The 12,255-nt window shown below is 44.8% G+C and overlaps 1 protein-coding gene across 3 annotated transcripts in view; it reads right to left on the bottom strand.

The window, feature by feature from the left end:
• The window catches only part of CHRM3 (cholinergic receptor muscarinic 3), a 502,304-nt gene extending 490,378 nt beyond the window's left edge, over nt 1-11,926 (bottom strand). For all 3 annotated transcript variants that reach the window (XM_059170341.1, XM_059170340.1, XM_059170342.1), the window contains exon 1: nt 11,282-11,926. The gene's annotated coding sequence lies outside the window, so the exon portion shown is untranslated. The remainder of the gene's footprint in view (nt 1-11,281) is intronic.
• Between the last annotated feature and the right edge of the window lie 329 nt (nt 11,927-12,255).

Raw genomic sequence — 12,255 nt, 5'->3', positions numbered from 1 at the left:
TCATTCAGATTTTACACCATGATGTCCTAGGTCTAGAAAAATAAGTAATGGTGGCTCCTGATGAGACACTGAAAATCTAAAGGAAAAACCTGCTATTGACATAATTTGGTTCCAGTGCAAACAAGTCCAGCAAAATGTCAGAGCAGACATGGGAACAGTACAGTCGAGGGGTGTGAGGATTGAAAAGGTGAATTTTCTCTGGGAAGGTGGGCCCACAGCCCACTCACAGTCAGAGCAGGGCTGCCGCTCAGGAAGCATGGGCATCTGGATGGACCCCTGGAGGCAGCCAGAGCCAGGCCCATGCAAGGACCCTCCAGCCGGCTGTCGGGGCCGCAGTGCCACAGCAGAGGGAGACAAGCAAGACGGAACTGAAATTTGGGTCGAGTGAAACTGGAAATGACTGTGACCTCCTTACAGAACAGGGAAAGGGAAAAGCAGACAATGCGGGAAGACAGGTTCAAGGCCACGGGGGACTGTGCGAGGGGGAGGCTGGAAACGCCTGCCTCAAGGAAGAGGCTGCGGCAAGAGGAGGGAAGGAATGAATGGGACAGCTCAGGAAAATCCATCAGGATGAAGAGACTGGGCCAGAACAGTGAGGGCATGGAGGAAATACAAATTCAGAAGGTTCGAACCTGAAATCCCAGGGTGGTTGTGATGCAATCAATTAATACAGGAAAACAGGAGGCATAGCATATTTTGAGGACAGGTGAAGGGTTTCAATGTCCAAACAGAACATTAGAGGGGCCCAGATGATATTCTCTGCGGAAATGTCCAACAGAGTGCCAGAAACAATGTTCCACACTCAAGGGAAGAGAATTGGGTCTGCCATCACCAAAGCCCCAAGTACAGTTGAGATCTCCAGCTGGAGAAGGCAGACAGAGAGCAGGCAAGATGACTGCCTGGATGAACACAGAAACCCAGACGTGGAGTCTGAAGACCCAGGCTTACTAAGTTTGGGTGAATCACTTAATGTCCTGGGACCTCGGTTTCCTCAAATATAAGACATAAAATGTAGAAATGAATTTCATACAATTTCACTAACTCAGACCACAGCAGTCTCATTCATCTCCAAGAGTTGGCCACTTCTTGCCTGCCATGGGTCCTTCCGGGTTTTTCTTCACGAGACATAACCACCTTCATGGACAACTGGAGGCTCCCCCAACAGACTCCACCCTCCCACTACCTAGGCAAATGAGCTTCTGGAATTCTACCACAAAACTGATTTTTCAAAAATTTAGAAATATGGTAGCAGTGGCAAACAGTCATCTTTATTAAGAGTTGTCTATCCAGGGGTACCTTGATGGCTCAGTAGGTTAAACCTCTGCCTTTGGCTCAGGTCATGATCTCAAGGTCCTGGAATCAAACCTCGAATCAGACTCTCTGCTCAGTGGGGAGCCTGCTTCCCCCTCTCTCTCTGCCTGCATCTCTGCCTACTTGTGATCTCTGTCTGTCAAATAAATGAATAACATCTTTAAAAAAAGAGAGAGAGAGAGAGAGAGAGAGAGAGAGAGAGAGTTTTCTCTCCAAAATTCTGTTTCTAGACAAATTTTGATTTTGACTTCTACAGAATTTTCTTCTGAACAAATGCCTTTTAGTGTGCATTCATTTATTGACATTCTAAGCCATAGTACATATGACCTTTAGTTTTTCCTTGGTACTTCTCCCTAAGTTGCAGTTTTGTTAAATATACAAAATGATTTTGTTAGATCTTTGTTAAAGATTTTCTGGTTCTTTTTCCTCTAAGTTTAGATTCACTCATGAAACAAAAACTAATATATGTGTATATACATGTATGTTAGATAAATAAATATTGTCCACATTGAGAATTCAAAATGAATCATCCACTCTTTACAGATCTAAATTATGTGAAAGTTTAAATTTCAACACAAAATTCAGCTATGTGAAAGTACATGTCATCAAACATGATGACTGTAATCTAGCATCAAATACGAGTGACCAAAAAAAAAAAAAAAATAAGAGTGACCATTATATTTCCACCAGTCCACCAGCCAACATTAGCCTGAAGGCATGAGAGTAGTTTGTGCCTACTGGGGAGTATTATGCCTTACTCTTACAAATCCTAGGTGTCTAATCTTGGGGGCAGAGAAAGTGCTGAATAAAAACATGCTGATCAGAATTTCAAAGCAAATGTATTTCTATACTGCTGGGCCATCTGAAGTGGATTGATTTTTATGCAATGAAATCAGTAGACTTCATGGACTTTGCTGCAGATTTAAAAAAAATAATAAGGAGGTCGATTTACAGTTAAAGTTAGGTCACAAATCGATTATTATCTCAGTTTTGTATAAAGTAGATGTGAGGGTGTATATAGAAAAATATGAGAGGGCTGGTGTGCCTGGCTGGCTCAGTCAGGAGAGCTTGTGACTCTTGATCTCGGGGTCATGAGTGCAAGCCTCACATTGGGTGTACAGCTTACTTTAAAAGAGTATCAGAAATCATGCATCAAATTGTTAACTGTAGTTTTCTTATGGGGGCACTGGGTCCTGACACACTTTTACTTTCAACATCATATATATTGTAATGTTTGATTTTTAGTACAATCTCTATTTTGCCTTCATAATGAGAAAACAGCCAATATACTATATTTACATATTTTATATGTAATTGAGCAATCTGAGCATTTACAGGAAGACTCTATATAGGGTCCTTTAGGGCAAACAAGGACAAATGAGACATGGCATTACATTACATTACATTACATTACAAATGAGTAAATGTGGCCAGTGATGAAACTGAAAATCCCATAAAGTACTAAAAGATGAATTCATAGTAAGAAATGTCAGTTCAAGAATTCCTTGACAAATTGCTAAAATCTGGGCCCATGAGGATGTGGAAGAAAGGGCATTCTATGCAGCATAAGAACACATGAAAGTCATGAAAATGGCAGAGCATATACAGAACAGCAAGTGCTAAGGGTAAAGTGAAAGGCGACCTTGAGACTTGGAACTGAATTTAAAATGTAAATCCAAGCTACAGAACAAGTCAAATGCCAGCCGAATGCGGATGTAATAGATTTAATTGTCATTCAGTAATAATAGAAGGGGATGTCAAAGAAGTTTTTTGAGGATAGGAGGGAAAAAATGATCAGATTCTGTATTCAATAACAGTGATCTGCAGCAAATGGATTAGTAGAAGAGGGCACAGTCAGTGAAATCATCTGGAAAGCTCAGAGACTGTGTGAGAAAGGTGTACAGAAGGCAGGACTCGGGTCAGCTTCTCCATCACCTGCGCTTGTTAGAGATGTAGATTCTCGGGATCCAGTCCAGACCTCCTGATTCAACGTCTGCCTTTTACCAAGATCTCTATGTGATCTGAATGCACACTAAAGCTGGAAAAGCAATAAATCAAGGTGCTGGTAATAGGAAAAGAAAAGAAGCCAAGAGGTTTGAGCTATTACTTGGTTGAATTATTACAATTTGGCATCTGCCTAAATGTGGGAGGCCATGGAAGAGAATAAATCAAGATTACTCAGAAATGTTGAGCTGTAGGATGGTCGGTCATGCTATTCATAGAAATAGGAAACCCCAGGAGAGCAGGATGAGGAAGAAACAGACGAAGGCTCTGTGGTCCAGCCAGCTCATAGAAATGCTCCCTCCAGGAGCCAAGCCAGGCCTGGAGATCATGAAATGAGTGTGATCCACAGGGAGGACTCTTGGAAGCCATAAAAATAAACACAGTTACAAAAGGAGGATGGGGTGAGAAAGGTGTGGGGGTCAACCGCGGAGAAATTCTTAGCCTTGAGCTGCTCAGGAGATGTGGTGGGGGGAAGCTGGGAGGAGGCAGAGGAGCCACGGGGAAGAGAGCCAGGAAGCATGCCGCTTTGAAAAAATAAAGGGAGGGGTAAGGTTAGAGACTAAAGGGGACACCTGAGGAAGGACCACTCGTTTTGTGACTCAGAGGTCACAGGTGACATGGCAGAATGGTTTTTGTGAACCTGGTGAGGATGAAAGCCAGAGATCCAATGGTTAGGGTCTAAGGGTAGTGAAACTGTGTGTGTGTGCATGTGCGTGTGCGTGAGCAGACATATGGAGGTGGTGGGGGAGGTCGGCGGTGGGGGCAGGGAGGGCGTGGGAGGGGTGGGTTGGATCTTAGGCACTGTGTGCAAATGAATACATTAAGAACAAAGGTGAAAATTTCAAAGGGGCATAAAAGACCAGGTTTCATTATCTTTAAGCTGTTGAACTTTAAGGATTTTCTTCTAGAAGAAAGATCAGAAGTATTTTCTTCATAATTCTCAGAATGATTAGGAGGGCAAACAAGCACAGTAGGAATTAGATTTTTGGCTCAAAATAAAGAGGATCTGCTCCTCACTGTTCTCTGAAAAGGGAATAGGCCGCCTTGTGAAGGTTAATTTCTCAAAGCCTCCAGACCACACGATGCTATAGGGGATCACAAAGTAGAATGTTGTTCATCAATGACATCTGCAGCTGGCTAACTGATGGCTTCTCAAACTACATGTCCATATCCTAATTCCCCAAACCGGTAAATATTACCTTATATGGTAAAAGATGTGATAGTTAAGGCTTTTGGAAGGAGGAGCTTATCATGGATTTTCTGGGTGGGTCCTAAAGACAATCACATGTATCCTTATAAGATGGGCACACAGAGAAAGAGACACACGGACAGAAAAAGAGGAGGCAATGTGACCACAGAGGCAGAGACTAGAGGCAGGCACAAGTGAAGGAATGTAGATAGCCATGGGAAGCTACAGGTGACAAGGAAGGATTTTCCCCAAGAGTCTTTGGAGGCATTGCGCACCTGCCCCCACCTTGATTTCAGACTTCTTATCTCCAGAATTATGAGAGAATATATTTCTTCTGTTTTAGGCCATGGGACATCCAAACAGCTCTTGACATCACCTTCCAAGTCTTAGATTTCTGGAGCTGCTCTCAACTCAAGCAGATTGTAGGCTCCTGGTAGGCACATTCGTGGTTCACTCTCGTGTGAATCCAAAAAAGGATGTCCGTGGTGCCTGACACATTAAGAAACAGTGAACAACGTCGGGGAGAGTTATCACAGAAATGTACACTCACGTGTGTAAGTGAAAAGGAGAGATGGAAACACACAGAGAGTCAATAGATAAATAACTGTTAGGTCAACAGGTGGGCACATGGCCAGACAGACGTATTCTACTTAGGTAAGTACATTAAAATTTACTTATACTCTCATGAAGTTAATTTCATAAATACTACCTGGGCTATCCTTTATTGTCACATTTACTCATAAAGACAGTACAACCAGAATTCGAAGGACACATGGCTTGTAGTAACTTAAATGTTCAATTTCTCACAAACGAATTAAAGGTTTTAAAATGATTTATCCCAAGAAAAGCGAAAGGATAGTTGTACTCAAGGGAAGTTGGAAAAGTTTGGCTGGGGATTTGGGGGTAAGGAAGGAAGAAAGGAGGGCTCCCTATGAAGGACTATCGTGGCAATTCTAGTTTTCCCCCATGTCTCCCTTCCCACAAGGTGATGTACTTGGCATGTGTTATTACCACGTGAGGACTCACAGGCAAACAAGGCAGGAGAATCTCCTCATCCATTCTATAGATGAGAACTTCTTTTCAATGCAGGCAATTTGAGGGATCACCACATGAGAGAAATTGTGCTTTCAGACTATTCTGAAGTAAAAAAAAAAAAAAGAAGAAGAAGAAGAAAATCACCCAAAACTCGCTGTGTTCATTAACACCTCTCAATGAATAGACACAGATACAGATAGATAGCTATATAGACGCACAGAACCCAGTAATATTCGAAATTTGTGTGGGTTCTTGGAATCTGTCAACTACAACTGGCTAGTTGAAACTCCTAATGGTTGTGGGTAAGAAGTTGTTCTTAGTTGAGTAATAACTGCGTTTCTCTCCAGGCTGTGTCCCATGGGCAATTCCAGTGAGAAACCTCCTCCAAAGTGATAAGTTTAAAAAAAAAAATGGACAAAGGCTGTCAATGGATCCCTTCTCCTAAAGCTCACTGGCAGGATATTCTGGGAATCTAATTCTGGGGCCATAGCTACATGTCATAAATTAGAAGGCTTTAGCAGAAGAACACCTCACAACATAAATGCATGTTCTGCAGTAGACATCAGGTAGCCCCATCCTCTCTGAAACAGGCTGGTAACATTTTACTTTGGCTTAATCTTACCTGAATTTTATCTGAACAGCAGTCGTTGGAGGATATCCTGCCTGACCCAGGATGTCTATACTAGCACTACTTCCTGCAGTAGAGGTGACTGAAGGTAGAATATGTCATGGCTCTGCTGGTGTGCCAGATTTCAAGGGAACACTGGGGACAGGAAATAAGCTAGGGCTAGGCTAGAACAAATGACCTAATGAAGAATTAATTCTGTAGTGGATAGTCAGCAACTCAAATTACAGTGGCCAGGAGGAGTGTGGAGAACTGAGATTTGATCCTGCCAACAATGACACACACAAGGAGATTTTATTTGTCAAGTGGAACTTGGCAGCACAGGTCTCCAGGCAAAAATTATACACTGTCAGGAGGGTGGCTATACCTTAGGCCTGGGGGGTTGTCCATTTTGGGGTTGCATCAGAGACTGAGAAGAGAAAGTATGCAGTCGTGCTCCTGGAGAGAAGTTCTTGGTGAGGGTGAGGCTCACGGGCAAGGTCATTGCTAAAGTCCTTCCAGGCAAAACTTTAGTACTAAATATGCAAACATAAAAGAAGTCTAGCCTAGGAGATGGCAAATAGGACAAGAGTTAAGAGAAACTGAGGCCAACGGGGCATGGCAAACACTAGAGCTCACTAGGGTTAGGGCAGGTGCACCGACCTCACACTCCCTTCCATGGAGTTCACTGGTGGAAGACTCTGGAAGCCCAGCTTCCCGGTCTCTCGCAGCACAGGGCTGGGGCAGGCCAGAGTGCAAAGACCCCATGCATCTGCCTGCTACTGCTTGTCAAATTTTATTTTCCCACTTTTCCCCACCATTGTTTTTCCTCAAAGTGTTCATATTCTAGCTGGCTTCAGGACGAGCTCGTGCAGTCGGTGAGAAGAAGATGGCAGGAGCTCAAATTGGCTTGCCGTCACCACCAGTGGATCCCACGTTTGTGTCAACGTGGGGAGCTGCGGCCTCGGCAGAGAAAAGTCTAAGAAGGGGCATGCCAGCCAGAGTACTTGGCCTTCAGGAATGGATGAGAAGGAAGTTTCAACAGGTGGGACAGCAGACCTGCCAGACTGCAAGGGAGAGCCTGCCAGAGGCTGGGGAGTCTACCAGCTGCCAAAACGCGTGGACAAAAAGGAACACAAGGCAGCCAACTACCGAGCCAGAGGGACACCTCCACTCTGGTTCTCTGTGCTCCACGTCAAATCATATTAAGGGTCTAAATCGTGCACCATATTTAATAGCGCTTTTGAGATAGTTCAAAAGTCACGTTCACATGCATCATGGCTTTGGACCCTCAAAAGCACTCTGCAATGTGCACAGGGAAGAAATGCTGGGGGAGGAAACATCACTTTCATATAAGGCCCATTGTGAGTCAATATTTTCAAAAGTTTCATGGCAACAAAACTGTCTTTATTTCCTTGTTTGAAGGAAATGCTAGTGCAGATTTAGGCTGTCCAGGATATGCACTTTTTAGGGACTGGAGAAGTCTAAGGGAGCCCTCCGGATGCAAATGCGGGGTTACAATTGAATGGGGGTGCCTCTGGCTCCTGTACAGACTTTCTGTGGAGTGCTGATAGAGGGAGAAGGGCCAAGAGTACTGATTTAGGATTCATAGAGACTACTTTTGATCAATCTGAACAAGGACCACTTCCTTAATGGAAAAGATAAAGTCCATCAGACACGAGAAATTAACTTCCAACCTGACAGGCTTCATCTCTTGTCAAATTTATTAGATGATCTCTTCAGCTTTCTCCCCTAGAATCAAAACTTTCCACTGAGGCTGTAATTCTATCCCAAAGTTCTATTAAGACTGATACCTAGGGGGGCGCCTGGGTGGCTCAGTAGGTTAAAGCCTCTGCCTTCGGCTCAGGTCATGACCCCAGGGTCCTGGGATGGAGCCCAGCATCAGGATCTCTGCTCAGCAGGGAGCCTGCTTCCTCCCCTCCTCTCTCTACCTGCCTCTCTGCCTACTTGTGATCTCTATCTGTCAAAATAAAATCTTTAAAAAAAAAAAAAAAAAAGACTGATAACTAGGATAGGGATTCCACTGCACTAAATGAGGCGGATAGGTAAAAAGACCTATGGCATATTTCATGGCCATCACACTCATCACATTCCAGGATTAAGCATAAGGCACAATTTATTAGCCAGTTAACTTTTTAAAATAACCATGGTAGAGGCATTTGACTGATTTTTTTTTTTTAATTGGAGTCATGTATGTCTTTTTAAAAGTCTCCTGCAAGAAAACCATATTTTAAATTCACAAATGTGTTGCATAAAATAAAACATTTCTGGTTACTCACTGAATACTTCAGAACCACAAGGTAAGGCTTATGCTATGGGTCACAATATATTATGACATAAAATTAAGTTCCACAAGTGAAGGACAGATGCAACTTTCTGCATGCCCATCAGAGGCTCCATGTTCACACGACTCACAATTCATTCATCTCATATCTGAAGTCCCACTACATCACAGCTGTTCTCAATATAAACTTCCCTTCATTGCAAAGAAGACCCAGTTTCCTAGTAGTTGCACTGATGATGCCCAGGCCATTAAGGAGTAGGCAAGTAATTCTTTCAATGTTAACAACTTTGCTAGGCAAGAACAGAATGTTGGCTCAGGAAGTAACGGAAGAAATCTTAGGTAAAAATATGAACAAAATTATTACTTTATAATTTGCAATTACACAAGGGAATTTTGCTTTTTGTTACTTCATTTAATTTTCTATTAAATTTACTGGTGTGGATTCGAGAAATGCCAATTTTGTGAATTTTATGTTTTTTTTTTCCAGGCTCATTTTCAACAGGTTGCCTGTAATTAAAAGCTAAAATGCTGTTAAAAGAAAGTTCATATTTGTACACACCATAGCTTAAACAACACATTTTCTTTCAGTGAGAAAGTAAATCATTTGTCTTTATAAGGAAAAGAAAATGCGTGCATCCTCAAGAACTCCAGTATTCCTAAGTCATCTTCAGAAATAACTAGTACTTTTGAAGTGATAGTTTCCCCAAAAAGAAAAATAATGTGCATTCTTATAATCCTCTAAAGTTTCCTAAAAAAAAAAAGTTTAAATGTAGGTTTAATGCAGAACTACTCTTACAACACTGTTTTTTTCTATATGTTGACCAATTCCACACACATTTTCCCTTTTCCCAAATTAAACTTTTGTCTTACAATAATTTTCCATGCAAAAGATATCCATTGTCAAAGACTTTTTCAAAACCTTTTAATCTCTTTTTTTTTAAAAAATACATCTATTTTAAAAAATATTTGCTGTGATTTAAATAAATGGCATTTTAATACGACTATTTTCATATTAAACTCAATCTTCTAGCACCTCCCCAGTTTATAAAAGCAGTCTAAATCAGACCTGCAACGTAATTAACTTTAAGTTAGTCATTTAAGATAAAGTTATATTTCCATATGGAAACCCATTTTAAAATAACATGCTTTCTAACTCAACAATAGCTAATTATACATTAAGCTAATTAAGACAAACCATGTAAACAAAATCTCAAGATAGGCTATTCAGTGATAGGAGTGTATGATTGAAACCACAATTCTGTGTCATGTTGAATGCACATTGGAGAGGCAGGCATGTTCAATGTGTTCTTCGCAATACCAGCTTCCATAACAAGAGGGTGCAACCAACGCCATATCTATCCCACCACATTTGGAACAGAAAGACCTCAATTTTTTTAAATTAATACATGACTACTACAGTCTTGTCTATATGCACATATTTGTTCTAGGTTCAGCTCTCCCCTTTCTTAAGTATATATTCTTAGGCAGGGTCTCTTTCAAATAAATACAGGAGCATTGTTTTAAACACAGGAAATAGTGATGAATGTTTCATGCAATTTAATGATCTCACAATATGAAATTACTTGGGACTACATCATCAACAAATACACTTTAAAAAAAAAAAAGATTATTTTTCACGTAGTAACCCGGAAAGACCTAAAATGGGGGATTAGGCTGTTCTGTTGTAACTCAGAGGTCAAGAGAGAAATGAAAGGTCTGTGCAAGGCATACAGTGACATAACCAGAGTCCTTAACAACATAAACGCTCGGATAAAATCCATTTACCTCCTAAGAAGAGCCATCCTTTTTACATCGCAACACAGCCAGAAGAAAGCATATCCTTACAGCCATCAGGCAGGTTCAAACAACACTTGCAGACCAACGAATGTTTGTATTAACATTCGTTGTAATCTGTCCATGCGGATGCAATTCCCAAACCCCTGCTTCCTCTACCACTTCCAACCTGCGTGCGAGGAGAGTAGCACACATGCACACCCAACAGGATCACAATTCCAACACGCACAGCGCGAAGAAGACAAGTGAATTTTGCTACTCAACTGCCCCCGCCCCTCACATCATTTAAAAACACGCAGAAATCAACCCAGCTGTCAGGAGTCTGTTCTGGAAGAGGGATCCAGAGAGGAGATCCGGTGCGGTCCAACGATCCCCGCTCCGCGAGTGTAGACTCTCTCCGGATCAGAGAAGATGCGCACCCAGGCTATCCACCTTGGTCCAGGTGTTACACTACGTGACAAATTTACCTCTTCGCCCCCTGAAACGCAATCCGAACAAGCCACCCCGTTTCGAGGTTGGCGGGTGCCGGCCTTTGCCTTCTTAAAAGCGGTAGGAAATCGTACGGGGGAAGCCACACACGCACATCGCACACGCGCGCGCATACAAGCACACACCAAGCCGAGTAGTTCCTCTGGTCCGGACACTCCGTGCCTCAGGTCCGGCATTCCGGAGACAGAATCCAAGCTGAGGAGAGCCGGGTGGGGCGTCCCCGCTCTCTCCCGGCCCGGCCGCCGCTCCTGTTACTGCAGTCCTTTTCCCGACCCTTGCTGCGACCCCGCATTCCCCACCCTCGGTCCCAGGCTCCAAGTCTGCACACGATCGCGCTCTGCGTTCAAGTTCCCACCACCACCCCCCAAAATCGACAGACCAGCTCTCCCGACCCTCTCCAGTACCCTCTGTGCATTCCCCGAAGCAAAGACATTTCCTACCCCGGCCGAAAACTTTTTCCTCCCTTCGCAGCGCGATGAGGCAAGAAACCAGGTCAGCCGCCGCCACCACCCGCTTTGCCCAGCGCCCGGGTGGCAAGCGCCTTCTTTACCTGGCCGCTGCGCTCCAGGTGACTGTCCCACGGGCGGTCGCCCGCGCCTCCCCGACACGCGGGAGGCGCCCCGTCCGCTGTCCCTTAGTCGCCTGCTGCTCAGAGCTCACGGAGAGAGTGTCCTAGGACCACACGCCCATGCCCGGAGCCGCCCTTCGGTTCATCGCGCGTCTTTGCAGAAGCGAGGCTGCCGCCGGCGAACTCACAAGGAGCGTGGGGATCCGGATGGCACCGACTTGCCCCGCGGTGTGCGCTCCCGGGTCCGAGAGCGCTCCGCCCGCGGGCAGCTGCGGCCGCGTCACATGCCGCCTCCAGGCAGCGGCCCGGCACCTGCCCAAGCGGCAGCGCTCTTGGCTCGGCACGGCCGCCCCCGCGCCTCAGGCTCCCTGCACGCACCGGCCTTCACTGTTCTCGTTTTTTTCCCCCCCGCCCCGTCTCTCTCCCTCCTCACTTTCTTCCCCCTTCTTCTCTCCTTCTCCTCCTTTATCCTGTATTCTCTTTTTCCGAAAGCAGACACCAGGCGCTCCAAGTGGGAGGAGGGTCTTTCCCTCCTCACGAACTCTTCCTCTGCCTGGTGGTGGCGATCGTGGCTACCGCTCGCCGCTCCTCCTCTCCTTCCTCCCGCGCTCCTCCTCCTCCTCCCAGGACTGTGAGCACGGGTGTAATGCTCAAGCTGCCTGCTGGAGACCCAAACCTGCCCGGCTTCTGAGCATGCCCAGTTGCCTTGCTGGCGCCCTGCTCGGCTCCCGCGTGCGGGCTCGGCCGGAATTCTGCGCCTGGGGTGGGGGTGGGGGGGGTCGAAGGAACCTGGCTGCGGGAGAGCCCTGAGGCCTCCTGGATGCCTCGCTGAGGCCCCACTTGCCCCCAGCTTGCGTGGCCCTGGCACTTCAAGGACAGATTTCTGTTGGTCAGTTAGTTTTGCTGTCCAAACTGCTTTGCTTGTACTCCTTAGAAGGATTGAAAGAAAGTGGATT

The sequence above is a fragment of the Mustela lutreola genome, chromosome 4 (assembly GCF_030435805.1).
Source record: "Mustela lutreola isolate mMusLut2 chromosome 4, mMusLut2.pri, whole genome shotgun sequence".
Classification (NCBI taxonomy): Eukaryota; Metazoa; Chordata; class Mammalia; order Carnivora; family Mustelidae; genus Mustela; species Mustela lutreola.
The sequence above is the reverse complement of the archived record's forward strand: the minus strand, read 5'-3'. Positions and strand labels throughout refer to the sequence as shown.